Here is a 26530-nt window from a genome sequence, read left to right on the forward strand (position 1 = left end):
TTTCCCATGAAGTGATGGGACCTGATGCCATGATCTTCGTTTTCTGAATGTTGAGCTTTAAGCCAACTTTTTCACTCTCCACTTTCACCTTCATCAAGAGGCTTTTGAGTTCCTCTTCACTTTCTGCCATAAGGGTGGTGTCATCTGCATATCTGAGGTTATTGATATTTCTCCTGGCAATCTTGATTCCAGCTTGTGTTTCTTCCAGCCCAGTGTTTCTCATGATGTTCTCTGCATATAAGTTAAACAAACAGGGTGACAATATACAGCCTTGACATACTTCTTTTCCTATTTGGAACCAGTCTGTTGTTCCACGTCCAGTTCTAACTGTTAAGATAGATTGAAAAAAATTATAATAAATTCATAAACATGATATAAAACCACAAGTAGAATACTAAATGATTCCTTTTTTTAATGAAAAACAGTCTTTTTGTTTGTTTGTTTTTTAGGAGATACTGTGTAAACTTGATCCCAGGTAGCTCAGTGGTAAAGAATCTGCCTGCCAAGGCAAGAGACACAGGAGATGTGATCCCCTGGGTTTGATTTCTGTGTTGGGGATGATAACCTACTCCAGTATTCTTGCTTAGAGAATCTCGTGGACAGAGGAACTGGCAGGCTACAGTCCATGGGGTTTCAAAGAGGCAGATACAACTGAGCAACTGAGCACACATGCCCGTTTATACTTGATGCAGTTCTACCAAACTTCAGACTGTGGAAAACAACATTTCTGTCCTTGACACTGAAGAAAGCTGAGTTTCATCTGTTAGTTCATTCTGTCATGTGTTCCATGGTATCTGGATAACTTATTTTGTAAATATATCAGTCATCCCTGGATAAGAGAGATTTTCACTTCAGTTCAGTTCAGTCGCTCAGTCGTGTCCAACTCTTTGCACCTCCATGAACCACAACACTCAAGGACTCCCTATTCATCACCAACTCTCAGAGTTCACCCAAACCCATGTCCGTTGAGTTGGTGATGCCATCCAACCATCTCATCCTCTGTCGTCCCCTTCTCCTCCTGTCCTTAATCTTTTCCAGCATCAGGGTCTTTACAATTGAGTCAGCTCTTCACATCACGTGGCCAAAGTATTGGAGTTTCAGGTTCAACATCAGTCCTTTCAATGAACACCCAGGACTGATCTCCTTTAGGATGGACTGGTTGGATCTCCTTGCAGTCCAAGGGACTCTCAAGAGTCTTCTCCAACACCACAGTTCAAAAGCATCAATTCTTCAGCACTCAGCTTTCTTTATAGTCCAACTCTCACATTCATACATAACCACTGGAAAAACCATAGTCTTAACTAGATGGACCTTTGCTGACAAAGTAATATCTCTGCTTTTCAATATGCTGTCTAGGTTGGTCATAACTTTCCTTCCAAGGAGTAAACGTCTTTTAATTTCATGGCTGCAATCACCATCTGCAGTGATTTTGGAGCCCAGAAAAGTTAAGTCATCCACTGTTTCCACTATTTTCCCATCTATTTGCCATGAAGTGATGGGACTGGATGCCATGATCTTAGTTTTCTGAATGATGAGTTTTAAGCCAACTTTTTCACTCTCCTCTTTCACTTTCATCAAGAGGCTCTTTAATTCTTCTTCACTTTCTGCCATAAGGGTGTTGTCATCTGCATATCTGAAGTTATTGATATTTCTCCCAGCAATCTTGATTCCAGCTTGTTCTTCCTCCAGCCCAACGTTTCTCATGATGTACTCTGCATATAAGTTAAATAAGTAGGGTGACAATATACAGCCTTAATGTACTCCTTTTCCTATTTGGAACCAGTCTGTTGTTCCATGTCCAGTTCTAACTGTTGCTTCCTGACCTGCATACAGGTTTCTCAAGAAGAAGTAAAAAACAATGATGCTAACATTTACAAACGTTGTGACGTCTGTACTTCTAGACCAATCTTTTTAAGATCTAAAGAAAATCGTTCTGTGGGTACTTAGCACTAAAATATCTATGGTGAAAAAAGCCTTTTCTTACATATTTCAAGTTTTTAAGTCTCTGGCTTTGTTTTTAACAATGTTGTATATTCATTATATGATTATTTAGCCTGTATATCTCCCATTCATTCATACTTCTTTTCCTCTCTTCCTAATGCCTACATACAATATACTTTATCACTATCAGTAACTGCATCCAAAAATAAATAAATAAAAGAAAAATAAAGAATTGAGTGAGATGTATGTGAAGTTAAAAAGTAGACCTTGTCAATATTAATTTGCCTACAAATGAATTTTAAGAGTTTAAGCTTTTCTTCGGAGAAGGCAATGGCACCCCACTCCAGTACACTTGCCTGGAAAATCCCATGGAGGGAGGAGCCTGGTGGACTGCAGTCCATGGGGTCGCTAAGAGTCGGACACAACTGAGTGACTTCACTTTCACTTTTCACTTTCATGCATTGGAGAAGGAAATGGCAACCCACTCCAGTGTTCTTGCCTGGAGATTCCCAGGGACGGGGGAGCCTGGTGGGTTGCCGTCTATGGGGTCGCACAGAATTGGGCATGACTAAAGCAACTTAGCAGCAGCAGCAGCAGCAAGCTATTCTTATTTTGCTTGTTTTACACATATTGATCATCTTCTAGAGTATCACCGAGAAAAAACAGTTAAGTGCAGTTTAAGCATAGAAGCTGCTGCTGCTGCTGCTAAGTCGCATCAGTCGTGTCCGACTCTGTGCAACCCCATAGACGGCAGCCCACCAGGTTTCACTGTCCCTGGGATTCTCCAGGCAAGAACACTGGGTTGCCATTTCCTTCTCCAATGCATGAAAGTGAAAAGTGAAAATGAAGTCTCTCAGTCGTGTCCGACCTTTGCGACCCCATAGACTGCAGAACCATATAGTAATACGGAAATTTGTAGTTCTTGGCCACGGTCTTCAATATTCTTAAAATTTTATAAGAAAAAGGAAGCTTTTGAAGTAGCATTGCAATTTTTGTTTTGTGTATGAGAAGGAACTATGTGGCATCAAGTACTGGGATCTGGAATTGCAAGAAAAAATAGCTACAGATGACCTGAAGTCCCAAATAAAAGTTGGAGGAGAATGAAAGAAATAGAAAGTGAATAATATGGGTGCTTTAGATCACTTTTCTTTGGGAGGATATCCCCTGCTAATCCTCATTTGTTCCACAAAGTAGATATATTCACTTGAAAATTTAATAAAACACACAACTACCCTTCTAGTTCTGCTTTAGTGACTACTCCAAAGCCTTTGACTGTGTGGATCACAAAAAGCTGTGGAAAATTCTGAAAGAGATGGGAATACCAGGTCACTTTACCTGCCTCCTGAGAAATCTGTATGCAGGTCAAGAAGCAACAGTTAGAACTGGACATGGAACAACGAACTGGTTCCAAATCGGGAAAGGAGTACATAAAGGCTGTATATTGTCATCCTGTTATTTAACTTGTAGGCAGAGTACATCATGTGAAATGCTGGGCTGGATAAAACACAAGCAGGAACTTTGTTGGGAGAAATATCAATAACCTCAGATATGCAGATGACACCACCCTTATGGCAGAAAGCGAAGAGGAACTAAAGAGCCTCTTGATGAAAGTGAAAGAAGAGAGTGAAAAAGCTGGCTTAAAGCTGAACATTCAAAAAACTAAGATCATGACATCAAGTCCCATCACTTCATGGCAAATATACTGGGAAACAGTAAAAAGAGTGAGAGATTTTATTTTGGGGGGCCTCAAAATCACTGCAGATGGTGACGGCAGCCATGACATTAAAAGACCCTAGCTCCTTGGAAGAAAAGCTATGACCAACCTAGACAGCATATTAAAAAGCAGAGACATTACTTTGCCAACAAAGGTCCATCTAGTCAAGGCTATGGTTTTTCCAGTAGTCATGTATGGATGTGAAAGTTGGACTATAAAGAGAGCTGACTTCCGAAGAATTGATGCTTTTGAACTGTGGTGTTGGAGAAGACTCTTGAGAGCCCCTTGGACTGCAAAATAAAAGAAAACTGCTGGAAATGCAGCTGTAGTGAAGGCTGCTTTCATTCATTTCAGGGGGACCCTGGAAGCATGGATTTCAACAACCAACTCCTATTGCTTTCTCCTCTGGTATTTTCGTTAAAGCATGTGATTTTCTACTTTATATACATGCAAATTTTATTAGCACCAGAATGATTTCTTTTCTATTCAGAGGAAGTCATAACTTAAGACCATGACTGAATACTTTATATTTTGTTTTGCTTTTCCAAACTAAAAGTTACTAACAGAACACATTTATTGGACTTAATAGGGAGCAGCTTTTTCCGTGAAAGGTAGAATTACATATGGTACCATACGGAGGTCTTGAAAGGCTAAATTAAAAGGCAGGGAACTAAGTACATGTACAAAGTATACATAGTACAGCTACTCATTTATTGTAAATGAAATAGAATGAAACACTGAGTGTAGGTAAAGGAAACAATTACCTGCTTATGAAGTAGTCCTTATATTTTTCAAGCTTTGCCTCATTTCTCAATTTACAACTTAAATATGCCTTAAAAATATATATAATGAAAAGTTCTTAGAAATAATTGATGAAGCAGATAAAAAATATGCAAAATTCTCAAGGAAAACTTAAAGGTTCCAGAGAACTTTTGGAAAGAAGCCAGTAAGTGATGTTGCAGCCAATGAGCAATAGCAATGTCTCCTTCACTGGCCAGCAATTACGTAGCAATTATATATCAATCTGAAGTGCCTGGTGTACTTCCATAATGAAAATAGAGCAATGGCTTATTTTTTTCCAGCTTTATTAAGGTATGATTGATAAATAAAAATCATATCTATTTAGGCCATATAGTGTGAGGTTTCAGGTTTTTGTTACAGTGTATAATGTGATGGTTAAATATACTTTTCCATTGTGAAATGATTACCACAATCAAGCTAACACATCCCTTAACTCAAGGGTTCGCAACCTCCAGGATCTAATGCCTGATGATCTGAGGTGCAGCTGATGATATAACAGTAGAAATAAGTCGTGCAATAAATGCAATGCACTTGAATCATCTTGAAATTGTCCACCCCACCCCTCATCTGCGGAAAAATTGTCTTCCACGAAACCAGTTCCTTTTGCCAAAAACGTTGGGAGATGCTGCATTAACCCACATACTTTGCGTGTGTGTGTGTGGTAAAAATAATTGAGATTTACACTTCTAACAAACTTCAAGCATGTGCAATACTGTATGCGTAACTGTAATCACCATGCTGACTATTGTATGCCTAGAATTTATTCATCTTATAACTGAAAATTTGACCAACCTCTCTTAATCTCTCCCACCACTGAGCCCTTCACATCCACCATTCTAATCTATGATTCTGAGTTTCACTTTTTTACATACTATACATAAACAAGATATTAGAGAGTCTTTCTTTCTCTGATTTATTTCACTTAGCATAAAGTCCTCCAGCATCATCCATGTTGTCACAAACAACAGGATTTCCTTTTTTGATGTTTGAATACCACTGTGTGTATATAATACCACAAAATTGCTAACAGGTACATGGAATAGTGCTCAACATCACTAATCATCAGGGAAATACAAAACCAAACCACAATGAGCTATCACTTCACACCTCTTTTGATGGCTAGTATCAGGAAGACAAGGTACAACAGATGTGAGCAAGGGTGTGGAGAAGAGGGAATATAGATTAGTACAGCCATCATGGGAAACAATACAGAAAACATAAAAATACTGTCTAATCCAGCATTCCACTTCTAGGTTAACGGAATCTGTGTGTTGAAGGGTTATCTACACTCCCATGTTCATTGTAGCATTATTCACAGTAGTCAAGATATGGAAACAACCTAAGTAGTGCTTCCATGAATGGATAAAGCAATTGTGTATTTTGCCCATGAGTGCAATGCCCTGGAAAGAACACAGAGGAAAAAGCAATGGCACTACGTCTAAATCACCCACTGAAAGGAGTCTCTTTTTTTTCCTTATTTGTAAATGAGTGGGTTGGAACAGAGAACATCAATTATCCACATAAGCTTTCTAACTCTCTTAAGAGCTAAGAATGAAAATAAAATCTTGATGTTGTAACCATTCTGACAATGGAAATCTGTAGAATTCGTTTGAATTACTAGAATGTATATTCTATAATTTTGTTATTTTATGTAAATATGGTCTCATTGTAACTTGAGCAATTGACTGGAACTTTCCAGTGAAATTTTCAACATTCTTTTTTTTTTTTTTTTTATGTCTGTTACTGCTGCTGCTAAGTCGCTTCAGTCGTGTCCGATTCTGTGCGACCCCATAGACAGCAGCCCACTAGGCTCCTCTGTCCCTGGGATTCTCCAGGCAAGAATACTGGAGTGGGTTGCCATTTCCTTCTCCAATGCATGAAAGTGAAAAGTGAAAATGAAGTTGCTCAGTCAAGATCATCTTTATTCATAATCACTAAACACTGGAACCAACATAATGTCCCTCAATTGAATATGATATTCATAAAACGGGATACTACTAAAAAATATTCCACTGATAGTAAAGTTAATAATATTGCTGGATATTAATTTCATAACAGTAATATAAAGAAGCAAGACTCAAAGATCAAATATGCTAAAATTCTAGCTAAGGACATTCTCGCAAGGCAAAGCTTTGTACACAAAACATTTACACAATCTCCAGGGGCAGCAGCAGGGGAGGTCTCACCAGTTCTTTTTCTTTTTTCCTCCTTCCCCATCATCTCTCTCTCTCTTTCTCCTGTATCTTTCTCTTCTGTTTTAATAAAAATAAACTTAGAGAAACACTGGATTCTGAAAGACTTTCCTTTTTTCTGGGATTATCCAACCATAATCTTCCTTTTCTTTTTACTCCCCTATCTTCTTGGTTTCACATAGTAGTAGGATCCACAAGGCAAAACTGTAAGATAATATCCTCATCATATTGTCATCCTTGCAACACAAATCTTAAGTCATTGACTCCTGGTCCTGATTGACCCTCACCCTCTGCTTCATCCAGACACAGAATTTCTTCCTCATGATTAAACCTGCATTTCTCAGATTCAAGAACTCTATTGTTTCTCCTCTTTTCAGTTCTCCTCTAAAACATTTTTCAAGAAAAAAAAAAAAGACTTTTTCAAACCCTGGTACATTAATCATTTTGTATTACAGTAATTCAGTTCAGGTCAGTTCAGTTCAGTCACTCAGTCATTTCCGACTCTCTGCGACCCCATGAACTGCAGCACGCCAAGCCTCCCTGTCCATCATCAACTCCCAGAGCCTACCCAAACTCATGTCCATTGAGTCAGTGATGCCATCCAACCATCTCATCCTCTGTCATCCCCTTCTCCTGCCCTCAATCTTTCCCAGCATCAGGGTCTTTTCAAGTGAGTCAGTTCTTCGTATCAGGTGGCCAAAGTAGGTGAATTATTCTTATTAATCAAGATTTATTACTTGACAGATTCATATTTGTTCTCACACTTTAGCTCCATGATAGGTAAGTGTGTGCGTGTGTGCTAAGTCACTTTAGTTGTGTCCAACTCTTTGCGACCCCATGGACTGTAGCCTTCCAGGCTCCTCTGTCCATGGGATTCTCCAGACAAGAATACTGAAGTAAGTTGCCATGCCCTCCACCAGTGGATTTTCCTGACCCTGGGATCTAACTTGTATCTCTTGTATCTTCTGCATTGGTAGGCAGGTTCTTAACCACTGACACCATCTGGGAAACTCAATAGGTAAGTAGGGATTTGTTTTTCCTTAATCTGAGATTTCAAACGTTGATGTTCAGTCAAGAGTTTTTCTAAGTGAAAGCTGTTTCTATAATCATTTTTTTTCTTGCTTGCACTTCTTATGTTTATTTTCCTTAGACCAAGTTCAAGTTCTCAACATCTTAAAAGAGAATTTTTAAGTATGTTCTGTCAAAATGTTTCAAAAGTTTTTTTTTCTTTAATATTATGTGAGACGACATTCAAAGACTAGCATTCTTTCCTCTTATTTGGCCATTTACGAACACGATAATTACTTGATTGTGTCCAGTACTAATTTTCCTCACAAAATTGATTCTCTTCTGAGTATAACATACCCACGCAAGCAGGAGACCTACATTAGAAATGTCATGGTTAAAACAGAAATTCCAACTAGAGATTGTGAGACTACATCATACTCTCTTTCATAGGGCAAAGGTTTGTAGAAACACGCTATTAGAATTTATTGTATTAATAATTTACCACATTGTGTTTTATATTGCTATTGTACATAATCATGAATAATATTTTAATGCAACTTTTAATTTTCTTTCAAGACTTCATTTCTCAAAAGCCCAATAAACTGCAGCATTCTGTGACCTTGAGTGCTAGTTAATTTTGTCTCTTTTTAGGATGAAAATGTATTTTCTTTGTACTATCAAAGCTGTAAAAACATCTAAGTTACTATTCTTTCCCTAACACTGGAATGTGTACAACTACATTAGAAGGAATAATTTTGAGACATATCAGAATTATGAACAAAATAGAGCAAGATATAATGACACAAAAAAACATTTAGAAATTTAATATATTTGATGAAGGCAATTTTGCATGCGGTTAATAAAATTTTGTTTTTGTAAATAATTAAAACAAAGATGTAGAAAGAAATTTCTTTTCCAAGAGCAGAAGCTTATGGCTCTTCTATAATCAGAAGTGAATTCCAGTCAACTGCAGTTGTTGTTGTTCATTCACTAAGTTGTCTGACTATTTGCAACCCCATGGACTGCAGCATCTGTGATTCATGGGATCGCAGTCAGACACAACTGAGAGACTGAACTGAACTGAACTGAATTTTATATCCTTACTGTTCAAGGGATTCTCAAGAGTCTTCTCCAGCACCACAGTTCAAAAGCACTGATTCTTCAGTGCTCAGCCTTCTTTATGGTCCAACTCTCATATGCATACATGACAACTGGAAAAACCATAGCTTTGACAATACGAACCTTTGTTGGCAAAGAAATGTCTGTTTTTTAATATGCTGTCTGGGCTTGTCATAGATTTTCATCCAAGGGCATGCATCTTTTTTTTTTTTTTTTAAACTTTACATTATTGTATTGGTTTTGCCAAATATTGAAATGAATCCACCACAGGTATACATGTGTTCCCCATCCTGAACCCTCCTCCCTCCTCCCTCCCCATACCATCCCTCTGGGTCGTCCCAGTGCACCAGACCCAAGCATCCAGTATCATGCATCAAAGCTGGACTGGTGACTTGTTTCATATATGATATTATACATGTTTCAATGCCATTCTCCCAAATCATCCCACCCTCTCCCTCTCCCACAGAGTCCATAAGACTGTTCTATACATCAGTGTCTCTTTTGCTGTCTCGTACACAGGGTTATTGTTACCATCTTTCTAAATTCCATATATATGTGTTGGTATACTGTATTGGTGTTTTTCTTTCTGGCTTACTTCACTCTGTATAATAGGCTCCAGTTTCATCCACCTCATTAGAACTGATTCAAATGTATTCTTTTTAATGGCTGAGTAATACTCCATTGTGGAGATTCTTTAAAAAACTGGAAATAGAACTGCCTTATGACCCAGCAATCCCACTGCTGGGCATACACACTGAAGAAACCAGAATTAAAAGAGACACGTGTACCCCAATGTTCATCGCAGCACTGTTTATAATAGCCAGGACATGGAAGCAACCTAGATGTCCATCAGCAGATGAATGGATAAGAAAGCTATGGTACATATACACAATGGCATGCATCTTTTAACTTTGGCTGAAGTCACCATTCACAGTGATTTTGGAGCCCAAGAAAATAAAGTCTGTTTCGGATTCTTTATTACGTTATTGACAGCATAAAGAAATATAATTGATTTTTAAAATTTGTCATCTGTTACAGAAGAAAATTTTAAAAATCAATTATACTTCTTTATGCTATCAATAATGTATTTTTTTTATCCGCATATAAAAGGCATCAAACAAAATTCTCAAAAATCAGTTTAGCCTATTGAGAGAGTGAATTCTTAGGCAGGTTGATAAGAAGTCTGAGAGTCCCCAAGGAGAGAGGGGTCTGGAATTTTCGAGGAGGAGATAGGAGTCTGGAATTCTCAAGAAGGAGGAAAGGACAAACCTTTTTTTTTCCTCTACATTCCTTAGTCTTAGTCGCATAAAAGTTTGTTTGTTTGTTTTCTTTAACCCTGGAACTGATGTTTACACAACAAACTCAGTTTAAACTCTGTATGAGGGATTATATAGCAACAATGTATCCTACTTGAGGACAATTTCTCCTTCCTGGAAACCTTCTGACGACTGTGGTGTTGGATAAGACTCTTGAGAGTCCCTTGGACTGCAAGGAGATCCAACCTGTCCATCCTAAAGGAGATCAGTCCTGCATGTTCACTGGAAGGACTGATGTTGAAAGTAAAACTCTAATGCTTTGGCCACCTAATGCGAAGAGCTGACTCATTGGAAAAGACCCTGATGCTGGCAGGAGGAGAAGGGGACAATAGAGGATGAGATGGTTGGATGACATCACCAACTCAAAGGACATGGGTTTGAGTGAACTCTGGGAGTTGGTGATGGACAGGGAGGTCTGGCATGCTGTGGTTCATGGGGTCGCAAAGAGTTGGACACGACTGAGCAACTGAACTGATACTGATACTGAATCCTGATATTTTAACATGTATATTATGGGAGTGGGTCTGGTAGGATCTTTCTATTGTTAAATTCTAATCCTGTTATACTAAAATATAAATTGTGGGAGTGGGTCTGATAAAATTTTCACAAATTTGAGACATTCTTTTGATTTATTGTAATGAATTAAAAGAGTTATTAATTAAATTAAATATATTTTTTAAAATATATTAACTTTTAATTAATTAATTACATTAAATTAATTAAAATTATTAAATTATTATAATTATATTTTTAATTAAAAATTATATATATATTTAATTAAAAAATATATAACTCCTTTGCTAACACTAGCAAGGGGGCACTCTCCATCCCCCTTCTTATGTCTGTGTCAGAAGCTTTCTCTGTCTCTTTTCTTTTTTTTTTTTAAATTTTATTTTATTTTTAAACTTTACATAATTGTATTAGTTTTGCCAAATATCAAATTAATTAATTTATTAATTAAATATAACTCCTTTGCTAACACTAGCAAGGGGGTACTCTCCATCCCCCTTCTTATGTCTGTGTCAGAAGCTTTCTCTGTCTCTTTTCTTTTTTTTTTTTAAATTTTATTTTATTTTTAAACTTTACATAATTGTATTAGTTTTGCCAAATATCAAAATGAATCCGCCACAGGTATACATGTGTTCCCCATCCTGAACCCTCCTCCCTCCTCCCTCCCCATACCATCCCTCTGGGTCATCCCAGTGCACTAGCCCCAGGCATCCAGTATTGTGCATCGAGCCTGGACTGGCTTTAACAAAACTCTGCTACACAAAAGCTCTTGAATGATCGAGCCTGGTCCCTGGTCCTGAAGCTAAATTTTCTTTGGAGATCATGAATCTGACATCGTTCACCGTAAGCTATCACTATTGTATGTAATACCCCCAAAGTTAAAATTACAAAACATCTCTAAGACAATTTTTGAAAATCTAAAAAGCTGGAGATCTTTACAGATTAGAAAAATCAATATTTTAGTCATTAGTTCTCTCCTGATTGATTGATATATTCAAAAACAATTCTCACCAGAATTCCAGCAATTTTTAAATAGAAATTGGCGAGCTGATTATAAAATTTACATAGAAGTTTAAAAGACCAAAAATATTCAAAACAGAACAATGCATTGGCAGGATTTACACTATTTGATATATATTTTTTTTTTAACTATATTAATTAAGAGATGAGATATTAGCTTAAGAAAGACATATAGATGGACTTCTCTGGTTGCTCAGCTGGTAAAGAATCCACCTGCAATGCAGGAGACTCTAGTTCGATTCCTGGCTCAGGAAGATTCCCTGGAGAAGAGATAGGATAACTACTATAGTATTCTTGGGCTTCCTTGGTGACCCAGATAGTAAAGAATCCACCTGCAATGTGGAAGACCTGGGTTCACTCCCTGGGTTGGGAAGATCCCCTGGAGAAGGCAACCCTCTCCAGTATTCTTGCCTGGAAAATCCCATGGACAGAGGAGACTGGTAGACTATAGTCCATGGGGTCGAAAAGAGTTGGACATGACTGAGTGACTTCACTCACTCATAGGTATTATAGAGATGGCATTCAGAGATCACCCTTAAACCTTCCTTTGGCTATGAAATGCATATCTTTTGTAGTATGATGTTAATTTTGAGTCTTCCTATTCTTAGAGACAAGCTCAATTCTCACTTCTTTAGCTGCTGTCACACATCAGACATTTCCTTAATGGAAATATTTTCACCCAAGCACTTTGCAAAAACAGTCCCACCTTTTCTGAGTTCTTCTCTGACATTTATTAAAAGATATCTGGCTACCAGTAATCAACTTCATCTATTCAAAGACTGGTTGAGATTTTTAGTTTGAAATCTCAAAGTTCTAACACAGCTCTGGCCCAGTGTGCATTCCTGAGTCAAATATCTAAAATTTTCTCAACCTGAACATGGATGCCAAAAGTAGACTTTAATATGCCTTCCCAATGATGCCACTCTCACTTTTTTTTTTTGGAGAATGCCCAAGCACTCTAATCCTCCTAATCTTTTTTCCTCCCTCATGCACAGATTCCAAGGTGTTGTGCTGTGCTCAGTCATTCAGCTGTATCTGACTCTTTGCAACCCCATAAACTGTAAACTGCCAGGTCCCTCTGTCCATGGGATTTTTCAGGTAAGAATACTGGAGTGAGTTGCCATTTCCTCCTCCAGGGAAACTTCCTGACACAGGGATCAAACCTACATCGCCTGGGTCTCCTGCATTGGCAAGCAGACTCTTTACCACTGAGCCACCTGGGAAGTCCACAAGATTCCAGTAGCTATTTCCAAGTAGTGTCTGAATTAGACAAATGACAAAAAATGAGTGGAGGAATGACTTTACCTCAATCCTCCTTATCCTGTCATTCTAATTGAATTACTTTAATAATAGCTTAAGGCTATTGAAAAAGGGATAAGTGTTAATCACTCAATCCTGTCTGGCTCTTTGTGACCCTCTGGACTGTGGCCTGCAGGCTCCTCTTTCCATGGGATTCTCCAAGCAAGAATACTGAAACAAGTTGCCATTCCCTTCTCCAGAAGGCTATTATTGAAGAATAAGCTTATTCACTTCTGGTCAGTGAATTAAAAAAGACGTAGTAGCACTGACTATACATCAATTAAACTTCTTGCCTTGGTCTCAAAGCAGTATTCTCTCCCAGTCTGGGCTAAATCATTTCTAACAAAGGATATTACTGACAATGTAAGGCCAAACTAACAATGGAAGTGGCCCCTTCCCTAGAATGGAACGTTATAATTTTGGCCTACCAAACCGATTTGGTTGTTCAAAGTTTGTCCAAGTGTTCAGACTATAAAATGTTAAACAAAACAAACAAACAAACAAATATATGTATATGGTTATATCAATTATTACTCCATCCATTGATAAGGATTCAGTCATCTTTCACTTGTTTTAACCCCCTGGCATTAAAGTTATCCCCTACTTCTTTAATGACCTATCATTGCTAGAAATAAAAGGCATAATCTTGTTGCCTGTTTATGATCAAGTCCTTCTTATTAGAATTGAAAGCCTGCTTCTTTTTAGACCAAACATTTTACCTTTTTTGCTGAAGCTGTTTTGTTACTTCAGGATTTTAAACTTGCATTATTAATGACTAGTGTAAGATTGTTAGTTTCAAAAAATAAAATAGATGCTAAGCATTGTTTTGTAGTCTGAAACCTTCAGGCCAAGATAATCACACAGAGAAAGTGAAGCAATTTCCTGTACCTAGGTAATCCTATGCCACCTAAGGTTTTTAATCAGCACCCATTCCAAATTAAGTGGAGGCACAGAAAGCTGCTTATGTGTGCCTGTTCTGAGGCAGAACTTTATTTCTCCCAGGTGACCTGGGGTAAGTGAGAAATATGTGTCTCCAAGCATGGCCTACTTGAGCAGAAAATTCTCAAATATTCTAAGGTTGACAGCCATCTGCATTGTAACTTTCATTCTTCCTGTGTAAGTCTGTATGGAAAATCATTGTGATAGTAAGTCACATGGATTGAGGCCCTTCGTATAAACACTGTGCTCAGCAAGTTCCATGTAATTTTTCCAATGCCTTCAGCAATCCTGGGATACAGTTATAATTCTCTGTACATTTCACAGTGAGGAAACTGAGGCTTCAATGAGTCAGGTGCTTTACTGAGAAGGTTGGACAGTAAGGAATGCAGAACAAATTCATATGCAAATCTGCCCGATTTCAGAGCCCACCTTCTTAATCACAACCTTATGTATTTTCTAAATGCAATGGGCTACAATATGGAAAATTTTATTTTGAATCTTGATTGCCAAATTCAGGCTACTTAAACATCTTACTGTGTGGAGCAATATATCTAACATGAAAGAATGTTATTATTTTTTAATTAACTGCTCACATCTTAAAAGAAAAAGAAAAAAAAAATCTCTGAAAAATTTCTGTTAATTTGCAAATGTGTGTATCAAAGATAATATGTTTATTCCAAGAATAAACTTTGCTGATTCTTATAAGCATCAGTAGCATTACTTAATTAAATGATGCATTTATGACAAATTCATGAACAGTGTTCAACTCTAATTAACAATTTTAATCAGCACTGTAGTAAGAATCTTGCTAAATATCTGTACTGTTTCCCCATGAATTTTTTTTTTAATGAGTATCTTAATTTTCTGGTTTGTGTATATATCGGAGTGTAGGAAACTAGATAGCTGCCTTCAGTTCCATTACTAAATTCCTTCTAAACCATAAAATTGTCCAGTTTAAATGTCTTAAACACTGAGATATGTAACTGGCACAATACATGGACTTTATGTGCTTTATATGTTTTATTAAAGTGAATTCGAAATGACATAATTTTAATTGTTACATTTAAAGTCCTATTTGACTAATAATTTCTAAGATAAAAATAAATTTGCCCAAGTAGTTGTTCAATGAAACTGTGAGACTGTACAATCATTCTATTTTTAGGTTTGGTAATAAATGCTGAAGTTCTAAGAAATGTTCTAGAGAAGAAAGTTAATCCCTGAATGCCCTGTAAATATTTTACTGACTAGTTAAATTTCCTTCTTGTGAGCTTTTTAAAGTTATCTATTAAATAATTCTGTATTATCTATTCAAAAAGTAATTTCAGTCATTTCATCTCTTTGAAGAAAAATAATTATTTAACTTTTCTAATTAAAGGATTGCTTCCCATGTTAATTGTATTCATTCAGTTTTATTCAAGGAATTCATTTTACTTTAATTTGCAAAGGGATTGGTTTATTCATTTTAGTAATCTATAAGTAGTTAGAACTTAATGCTTCTGAGAAAATAAAATCAAATGGTGTCTAGATTGTTATTCAAAACTATACAAGGAGAGATATTGTATTTTTACTACCCTTTGGTCCTGATTTCACCCTCTCAATTGTTAAAATTAGTAACTATTATTTGTTACCCCTTTTCTCCTAAAATATTTTATACAGTTAAACAACTATACTTCTTTCTGCAAAACTCACTGATTTTCATTATTAATACTGGACATAAAGCCAGAGTCTCTTGCTGAGGAATTTAAGCACAAGACTAAAAGATGAGCAATTGTTCCTTTGCAAGGAGAAAATGTTCAAAAGTTAATTTTTATAAATGAGTCATTTCAAGGTCTGGGATGCTTAATAAGGATTTAGAAACCAAAGTTCAGATATATCTGGTGAGTAGAGGTCATGACTTCACCAGATCAATTATTTCCTAAACAGCAGATCAGATGCATTTTTCATGTAACTCAGATGTTGATGAGGAAGTATCTAGAACTTATCTAATAGCTTTGCATGAAGGATTAAAATTACATGATTCTATTGACAATAATGGAGCTTTAATCAAACCATTAAAATGAATCTCACATGCTCCTAAGAATTCCAACTGAAGGGTAAAAATCATATCAGGATAAAGTACTAATACATAAACAAGGAAAAAAATGGTACATTCAATATCTAACCAGTTTTTCTATAAAATGGTTTTCAAAATGCCCAGATTTCAAGTTAGAATTTACTTCACAAGTATGAGCATCCTCTTTGGAACTTTCTAAAGAATATATGAGTCTTTATATGACATCATCTCCATTATAGAATAAATGGAGACAATATTTATTCAAATATTCCAATATTAAATTTCCAATACTCACATCTCTACCTTTGATAATTAAGTCCAAGGAACTAAGGATAAGTATGAAAGTGTTTACTGTTGATTTATAGTATCAATCTTGTATTGAAATTGTTATCAATTAGTTCACATTTATTTGTATTCTTATTTGATAATACAGCCCTCAAATCAAGATATCCTATTGAATCTTTTCTTAATTTTATAACAATTTTTTAATTGGAGAAAAATTATTTTACAATGTTGTGCTGGTTGCTGCCAGAAAAAAAAAAGTGACTCAGTCATAATTTTTCATATACATAAATATATATATATATATATATATATATATCTCCTCCCTCTTGAGTCTCCCTTCCCTCCCCCCACCATCCCACCCCTCTAAGTCATCAATTGGCACACATAAGTTTGAGAAGTAGAAATAAGTTGCTTAAGCTATTCTCTACTTGCAACTCAAAGACACACACACACACACACGCACGCACACACACACACAGAATGCAACATTAAGATTCAATAGGATGGAGAGGAACCTACTGAATCTTAATGCTGCATAATACATGCCTTCCGTGTGTATATGTATATGTGTCTTTGAGTTGTAAATAGAGAATAACCTAAACAAGTTATTTCTACTCCTCAAACCTATGTTTGCTAATTTCAACAAACCATGCTGAGGAAATTACAAACCTGAAGAATATTGATGTATGGGGTTTGTGTGTGTGTGTGCATTCAGTCTCTCAGTCATGTCCAGCTCTTTGCAACCCTGTGGATTGTAGCTTGCCAGGCTTCTCTGAATGTATGGGGTAAGGCTCAACTAAGTCCCAAACACTTTCAGAGTCTATACACTTGTATTAATGCTGTTACATTAATATTAGCTCATTATCATCAGCTGATCTCTCTCCGAGAGCCCTAGAGTAGGACGAACCTTTTCCAACCTGCAGGGGCTTTCAGGAAGTCTAGAGGGAATTTTTTTCTCAAGTAAAATTGTAACAAGTATTTTTTAATTCAATTGCATCCATTGGAAGCAAAAAAATCACAATGAGAGGATAAAATCACAAGTAGGAAAGTAATTGCTTTGTGCATGCCTAGTGTGTGAACCTTGACACTGGATTGACAGTAATGATTTCCTCTAAATTCACCGGAGCCAAAGCTTATATCCAGCAATTCTGTTTTCATCTTGAAGTGCTATATGAAAACTGAAACTTTTCCTCCAGGAGAGTATACAAAACAGAGTCAAAGAAAAAAAGCAAAAGTAAGTTTAATAACAAGTAACATATGCTTGTGTCTAGAAAAGCACAAGCTCTGCTATTAAGATTTTTTTTTTGTAATTGCAGAAAAGAACTATTGTAAGAAAGGCAAACCAGATCCTAGGTAAGCACAGAGGACCCTTCTATACTGGAAATGCAAGTTAGCTTGAAGACTTAAGTGCTGCACATGGGGAAACCAAGATTTATCCCTCCTACTAAGAATAGTGGGCTTCCCTGTGGATCAAATGGTAAAGAATCTCCCTGCAGTGCAGGAGACCTGGGTTCCATCCCTGGGTTGGGAAGATCCCCTGGAGAAGGAAATGGTAACCCACTCCAGTATTCTTGCCTGGATAATCCCATGGACATGGAAGCCTGGTGGGCTACAGTCCATGTGGTCACAAAGAGTCAGACATGATTAAGAGACTAACAATTTCAATAAGAACTTTGACTTTCATTTTGGGCAGTTTACATTTAAAGATGTATACATGTGCAGTTTTGTACAATATCATAACTTATCATCTTATAAAAGAGATGTGGCAGATAAATCTATGACCAACCCCCTAAAATCCCTGAGAAGGAAATGACAACCCACTTGAGTATTCTTGTCTGGAATATTCAAAGGACAGAGGAGCCTGAGGGGCTACAGTTTAGGGGTCAAAAAGAGTCAGACACAACTGAGCGACTGAGCACAATCCCCTAAGATCTTAATAAAAAAGGACATTTAATTCAGTAGGGTTTTTTGTGAACTACTTGAAGTTAAAATAACTTCATAACAATTGGTAACCTGACAGTAATTTTTGGCACATTAGTTCATCTTACCCATTTCATGTTCTTCATGGACCTTTTATTAAGAAATGCCCCTTTATGTAGGTAGGTCCAAACTCCCAGGGAACTGAAGAACTGTATTATAATAAAGTTCTTGACAAAATCACTGCATCTGAAATGAAAAAGATGCAATCAGTGTTTTTGTTTTTTTAAAGTAGATCAATCTGCATAAATTTGATGGAACATTGCATTGTAATGTGGTGCCAGTGATTAATCATGGATTAGCTTGAAATGAATAGGATAAAAATTTATGATTTATAATGAATATCACACGTAACTATAGAACTGATTATCCAGGTTCGAATATTAGAATGTCTCCCTGGCTTTGTTATTGTTTACCACATATACATGGACTAAATATTTATATCCCAGGCCCATATTTAAGTGGGTTTCACCTGACAGATGTAATAACTTCCAGCATTTTATATGAAAAGGCTGGAATTTATATATACACATGACAATCAAACCCCTGAGGCTCAGGCCAGAGGATGCCAGGAGAATACTGACATTTAAGGCTGTTGTGGATTTTTTTTTCCCAGCAGAAGGAGCATTTAAGTGGGTCATGGCCCAAAGGTATTGAACTTCTTCCCTTGCTGACAGCTTTTTACCAGAGCACAGTCAAGTAAAGGAAGAGGATTAAGGAGCTCCAATTGATCAGAAAATAACATTCAGAGTTGAAACCTGTCTCTTCTCCCAGAACTCAGCTTTTGAAAATCTTTCAATGAAACTATTGTCAAGGGATGGCATAATCACAGAATGAAGTAAGAAGATTTAAAATTCTTAAGCAGACAAAAATGCATTGAGAGTCTCAGTTTTAAGGACTTATAGGAAATAGCCAAGTGAAACGGAATCACAAGGAACAGTCACTGATCCTTTCAAACTATAACAAAAGTTTTCAGAAGAAAATATATCCTCCCATTCCACAATCCCAGATGGATTAGAATACCAGAAAAATATAGGAAATAATGGAATATGCATTTTATTTAATTTGAAATAATTCAGATGAGCAGTAAAATACTGGAGTTAAGATTATATTTATCAATTTGAAAATGAATATGCATTGTATATAAAAGAATGTAAAAAATATATTGAAGCACTATGTTCTGGGCTGTTTATTTCCTTGGAGCTTCCATTCACCCAATTTCTACCACAATTTGAAAATGAAAGAGGTAAGCAAAATGTAAGCGATGGAAACCTGAAAAGTACCAGTTTTAAGAAAAAACTGTACTGAATCATAAAAATGATATATATATATATATATATATATATATCTTTGTTCTATTTTCTAAGGATTATTATTTCATTTTACGTGGATTTGTCTTTGTTTTGGAAGAGAAGATTGGTGAGTTTCCTGGGTCATCTCAGAGTGAAGACATTTCTAAATGAAGCCTGTAAAATGAGCTAAGAGTCAAGGATGACTCTCATGAAAGACTGGACATTTATCACTGCTCAGATACTCACAACTTCAAAAGTCTGGTTTAAAAAATGAAATGACAATAATAAATGAGAGTCACTGCATGCTGTCATCTAGCATAGCTGTGTGTTAGTCACTCAGTCATGCCCACCTCTTTGTGACCACATGGACTGTAGCCCACCAGGCTTCTCTGTCCACAGAATTCTCCAGGCAAGCATACAGGACTGGGTTGCCATTTCCTACTCCAGGGAATCTTCTTGACCCAAGGATTGAACCCGGGTCCCCCACATTGTGGGCAGATTCTTTACCATCTAAGCCACCAGGGGAGCCCTAAACACTACATGAATGAGCCCAATTACAGTCACAGAGTCCTGGGGAAGGGAATTCAGTGAGTATTTCCATCTTATGAAGGAGGAAACTGAGGTAAAAAAAGTTCAATAACTTTGTGGGACCAAGTCCCACAATTAGTAAGTGGTAATATTAAGAACTGAACTCAAGAATGTTAATTCTTGTTTACACATTAAAGTATTGGTAGAAGTTGCAGTGATCTTGCAGTCAGAAGACACCCATACATGTAGTGCTTTGACAAGTCATCCCAACAAGGAGCTATTTTTCTTCAGTGAAATTATAACAGAGCAGGACCCTGTGGGGTCTTCCTGAGACAGACCCTTCCCCCACATCCTCTGTTTTAGCTCCTCTCTAAAGTACCTAGATAAGAGTATCTGATGCACATTTCCTGAGTTGTTTTACAGATGCTAAAACCAACACCAAATGGAAGACATTAACTACTTGATGAACAAGAGCACTTACCCCCTCCACACAGGCCTACTGAAGTCTAAGTTCAGTACAGTTCAGCCACTCATGACATGGACACTCAGTCGTGTCCAACTCTCTGCGACCCCATGAATCACAGCACGCCAGGCTTCCCTGTCCATCACCAACTCCCAGAGTTCACTCAGACTCACGTCCATCGAGTCAGTGATGCCATCCAGCCGTCTCATCCTCTCTCGTCCCCTTCTCCTCCTGCCCCCAATTCCTCCCAGCATCAGGGTCTTTTCCAATGAGTCAACTCTTTGCATGAGGTGGCAAAATATTGGAGTTTCAGCTTTAGTACCAGTCCTTCCAATGAACACTCAGGACTCATCTGCTTTAGAATGGACTGGTTGGATCTCGTTGTAGTCCAAGGGACTCTCAAGAGTCTTAACCAACACCACAGTTCAAAAGCATCCATTCTTCAGTGCTCAGCTTTTTTAACAGTCCAACTCTCACATCCATACATAACCACTGGAAAAACCATAGCCTTGACTAGACGGACTTTGTTGCCAAAGTAAAGTCTCTGCTTTTCAATATGCTGTCTAGGTTGGTCATAAATTCCTTTCCAAGGAGTAAACGTCTTTTAATTTCATGGCTGATATCACCATCTGCAGTGATTTTGGAGCCAAAAAATAAAGTCTGACACTGTTTCCACTGTTTCCCATCTATTTGCCGTGAAGCAATGGAACCAGATGACATGATCTTCATTTTCTGAATATTGAGCTTCAAGCCAACTTTTTCACTCTCCTCTTTCACTTTTAACAAGAGGCTTTTGAGTTCCTCTTCAGTTTCTGCCATTAGTGTGGTGTCATCTGCATATCTGAGGTTATTGATATTTCTCCCGGCAATCTTGATTCCAGCTTGTGCTTCCTCCAGCCCAGCGTTTCTCATGATGTACTCTGCATAGAAGTTAAATAAGCAGGGTGACAAAATACAGCCTTGACGTACTCCTTTTCCTATTTGGAACCAGTCTGTTGTTCCATGTCCAGTCTAACTGTTGCTTCCTGACCTGCATACAGATTTATCAAGAGACAGCTCAGGTGGTCTGGTATTCCCATCTCTTTCAGAATTTTCTACAGCTTATTGTGATCCACATAGTCAAAGGCAATAAGGCAGAAATAGATGTTTTTCTGGAATTCTCTTGCTTTTTTGATGATCCAGCAGATGTTGGCAATTTGATCTCTGGTTCCTCTGCCTTTCCTAAAACCAGCTTGAACATCTGGAATTTCATGGTTCACGTACTGCTGAAGCCTGGCTTGGAGAATTTTGAGCATTACTTTACTAACGTGTGAGATGAGCGCAATTGTGTGGTAGTTTGAGCATTCTTTGGCATTGCCTTTCTTTGGGAAAATTGGAATGAAACTGACCTTTTCCAGTCCTGTGGCCACTGCTGAGTTTTCCAAATTTGCTGGCATATTGAGTGCAGCACTTTCACAGCATCATCTTTCAGGATTTGAAAGAGCTCAACTGGGATTTCATCACCTCCATTGGCTTTATTCATAATGATGCTTTCTAAGGCCCACTTGATTTCATATTCCAGGATGTCTGGCTCTAGGTGAGTGATCACACCATTGTGATTATCTCAGTCATGAAGATTTTTTTGTACAGTTCTTCTGTGTATTCTTGCCACCTCTTCTTAATATCCTCTGCTTCTGTTAGGTCCATACCATTTCTGTCCTTTATCAAGCCCATCTTTGCATGAAATGTTCCCTTGGTATCTCTAATTTTACTGAAGAGATCTCTAGTCTTTCCCATTCTGTTGTTTTCCTCTATTTCTTTACATTGATCGCTGAAGAAGGCTTTCTTATCTCTTCTTGCTATTCTTTCGAACTCTGTATTCAGATGCTTATATCTTTCCTTTTCTCCTTTGCTTTTCACTTTTCCTTTTCACAGCTATTTTTAAGGCGTCCTCAGACAGCTGTTTTTGTTTTTTGCATTTCTTTTCCATAGGGATGGTCTTGATCCCTGTCTCCTGTACAATGTCACGAACCTCCGTCCATAGTTCATCAGGCACTCTATCAGATCTAGTCCCTTAAATCTATTTCTCACTTCCACCGTATAATCATAAGTGATTTGATTTAGGTCATACCTGAATGGTCTAATGGTTTTCCCTACTTTCTTCAATTTAAGTCTGAATTTGGCAATAAGGAGTTCATGGTCTGAGCCACAGTCAGCTCCTGGTCTTGTTTTTGCTGACTGTACAGAGCTTCTCCATCTTTGGCTGCAAAGAATATAATCAACCTGATTTCGGTGTTGACCATCTGGTGATATCCATGTGTAGAGTCTTCTCTTGTGTTCTTGGAAGACGGTGTTTGATATGACCAGTGCATTCTCTTGGTAAATCTCTATTAGCCTTTGCACTGCTTCATTCCATACTCCAAGGCCAAATTTGCCTGTTACTCCAGGTGTTTCTTGACTTCCTACTTTTGTATTCCAGTCCCCTATAATGAAAAGGACATCTATTTGGGGTGTTAGTTCTAAAAGGTCTTGTAGGTCTTCATAGAACCGTTCAACTTCAGCTTCTTCAGCGTTACTGGTTGGGGTATAGACTTGGATTACCGTGATATTGAATGGTTTGCCTTGGAAACGAACAGAGATCATTCTGTCATTTTTGAGATAGCATCCAAGTGCTGCATTTTGGACTCTTTTGTTGACCATGATGGCTACTCCATTTCTCCTAAAGGATTCCTGCTCACAGTAGTAGATATAATGGTCATCTGAGTTAAATTCACCCATTCCAGTCCATTTTAGTTAGCTGATTCCTAGAACGTCGATGTCCACTCTTGCCGTCTCCTGTTTGACCACTTCCAATTTGCCTTGATTCATGGACCTGACATTCCAGGTTCCTATGCAATATTGCTCTTTACAGCATTGGACCTTGCTTCTATCACCAGTCCCATGCACAACTGGGTATTGTTTTTGCTTTGGCTCCATCCCTTCATTCTTTCTGGAGTTATTTCTCCACTGATCTCCAGTAACATATTGGGCACCTACTGACCTGGGGAGTTCCTCTTTCAGTATCCTATCATTTTGCACTTTCATACTGTTCATGGGGTTCTCAAGCCAAAAATACTGAAGTGGTTTGCCATTCCCTTCTCCAGTGGACCACATTCTGTCAGACCTCTCCACCATGACCCGCCAGTCTTGGGTGGCCCCACATGACATGGCTTAGTTTCACTGAGTTAGACAAGGCTGTGGTTCGTGTGATCAGATTGGCTAGTTTTCTGTCATTATGGTTTCAGTGTGTCTTCTGTCTGATGCCCTCTCACAACACCTACCGTCTTACTTGGGTTTCTCTTACTTTGGAAGTGGGGTATCTCTTCACGGCTGCTCCAGCAAAGCGCAGCCGCTGCTCCTTACCTTGGATGAGGAATATCTCCTCATGGCCGCCCCTCTTGACCTTGAATGTGGAGTAGCTCCTCTCAGCCCTCCTGAGTCTAAGGATTGATAAAGATTAACCCCTAGACTTCACTCTGTTATCTCACTATCAACCAATCAGAGAATTGTGCATGAGAGGATCACATACTCCGGGACTCCCTTTCCTCACCTAATCTCTTAAAATGCTTTGCTCAAACCCATTGGAGAATTTGAGTTTTGGGGAATTCGAGTTTTTAGGTTGGACTCCTTGCTTGGTGCCTGACAATAAGTGCTGCACTTTCCTTCACAACAACCTGGTGTCAGTAGATTGGTTTTACTTCATCTGGGAGAGAGGACCTAGGTTTTGGTTTATTAAAAAAAAAAAAAAAAAAGGATTAGCAGTCCCCATCTCACAGCATTACTATGTGCATGGAATAGAATTCAAAATATGAAATGTTTTGTTGTGTGTGTGAACTGTTAAATCTTGTATTGTATATAGAAATTCTATTTTTCATATAAAACTACATTCTCAAAAACTCCTGGAATAAGGTCATAATTCATTGGATAAATAGTAGCCTCTTCCCTTCTTTTTCTCAAATAAAGGAACAAAAAGATCAGCAAATTTTCTCAGTGTGGCCTTAGGTCAGAAGAGCAAATTATGTTCATATATTTTAATTTCTCAAAGGTCTATTCTTCATTTACCAACTAGTCTCATATAACTCATGTATGTGAAGTTGCTCAGTCGTGTCTGACTCTTTGTGACCCCATGGACTGTAGCCTATCAGTCTCCTCCGTCCATGGGATTTTCCAGCAAGAGTGCTGGAGTAGATTGCATTTCTAACCAGGGGATCTTCCCAACCCAGGAATCAAACCCAGGTCTCCCGCATTGCAGGTGGATGCTTTACCATCTGAGCCACCAGGGATACAAAAAGCATAATTATAAGACATGTTTTGAGAGTCATTCTTGTTTCAAAAAAAGAATAAACATGCTAATATATTGTAAAATATCAGACCACTTTCAAATCATTGATAGAAATGTTTTATGTTACTATGTAGTAGTTAATTTTTTTGGTTACCAAACCTAACAGCAGAAACAGTAAATAACAGCTTATCTAAGGAATAGTCTCGATGTTACAAATAAAAGTTGTAAAACAAATGCAAATATAATGGATTGGAATAGTCTCGATGTTACAAATAAAAGTTGTAAAACAAATGCAAATATAATGGATTCTGGGCATCTGAATATCAGAATGAGGCCATATTGCAAATGATTTAAAATTATATAAATACCTCATGTTGTTATTATAAAGACTTCCCTGGTGGTCCAGTGGCTAAGTAAGACTCCATCTCCCAATTCAGGGGGCCAGATTCAGTCCCTGGTCAAGGAACTAAATCCCACATGCCTCAACTGAAAGATCCTACAGGTCATAATGAAGTTCAAAGAACCTAGTGCTGCAACTAAAACCTGGCACAGCCCAATAAATAAATAAATATTTTTTTTAAAAGCATCTTCTTGGATTAGCTAGAGCAAATGAAATCAGAATGCTTGGTGATGGGTCTGAAAATATTTTTTTTTTAGTCTAACTTTAACAAAATCCCCAAATGATTCTCAAACCCATGATACTTGAACAACTCTATGTGCTTTTAAAACAGGATACAATCTGTGTTCTCAGCCCCTAAAACATACACAGTAGGTAAACTCAATAAGTATGTTAAACACAATAAACAATGTATGTCAACAAATCCTTTCCTTTATAAATCAATAATAAATAAAAGTGTTTGGTAGGTAGAATAGGGAAAAGGAGTCCAAAATGGTGGTGGCTAAAAGACAAGGAAGGTCAAAGGAAGGTCCGAGGACCAGAGTGAGGACTGCAGGTAGAAAAGCACTCCTGACTAAGCCCAATTTGCAGAGGGCAAGCCCAGAGGGAAGAAATAAACATATAAAAAGAGGAGCCAAAGGACTCTCTCTCCCTCTCTCTCTCTCTCCCTCCCGCATGCGCATGCGTATGCTTTCTCTCTCTCTACCACCCCCCACCCCCCCCAACCCCCACACACCGTACGCTGGCGCACTCCTTCATTCTCTTCTGTTCTTCAAGGATGGATTCTCCTGCTATCTTCTAAATAAAATAGAGCTGTAACACTGATTTATCTAAGAGCTGTGATACGGTTTGTTCAAGACCTGAGAGCTGTGACGCACCAAGGGCTTTAATGTTTGTCACCCCGAATCATTGTTGTGATGAGACAAAGAACCGAGGAGCATTCACTCGCCTGACATCTATCAAAAGCAAATATATTTGCCATAATAGATACCCCCATGCATATACGTTAAATCAAACCAGGCTTCTTGGCTTCGTTCTTCTCTCATGTTGCTTCACCTATTCCACCACCAGGTCAATCACTCCTGCACATTGCTCTAGGATTCATGTATACAAAGGTGAAAGACTTTGGAATTATTTAAATACAAATAACTGCCTTGAAAAACAAAACAGAAATCTTCTGTGAGGATTATATATGTCTAAAACATGAAACTTAGTATTTTTAGAATTAAACATAGGGAAAATATAAATATTCTCATTTTTAAAGATAGAAATATTGCAATTTTCACTGTCAACTTTCTGAAACAACTGTGTCTTTTATTTCATTTTCTTTTAATTTTTGCAATAATTTCCAAAGTTATATTTAAATATACAAGTAA

This window comes from Bubalus kerabau, chromosome 2 (assembly GCF_029407905.1).
Source record: "Bubalus kerabau isolate K-KA32 ecotype Philippines breed swamp buffalo chromosome 2, PCC_UOA_SB_1v2, whole genome shotgun sequence".
Taxonomy (NCBI): domain Eukaryota; kingdom Metazoa; phylum Chordata; class Mammalia; order Artiodactyla; family Bovidae; genus Bubalus; species Bubalus kerabau.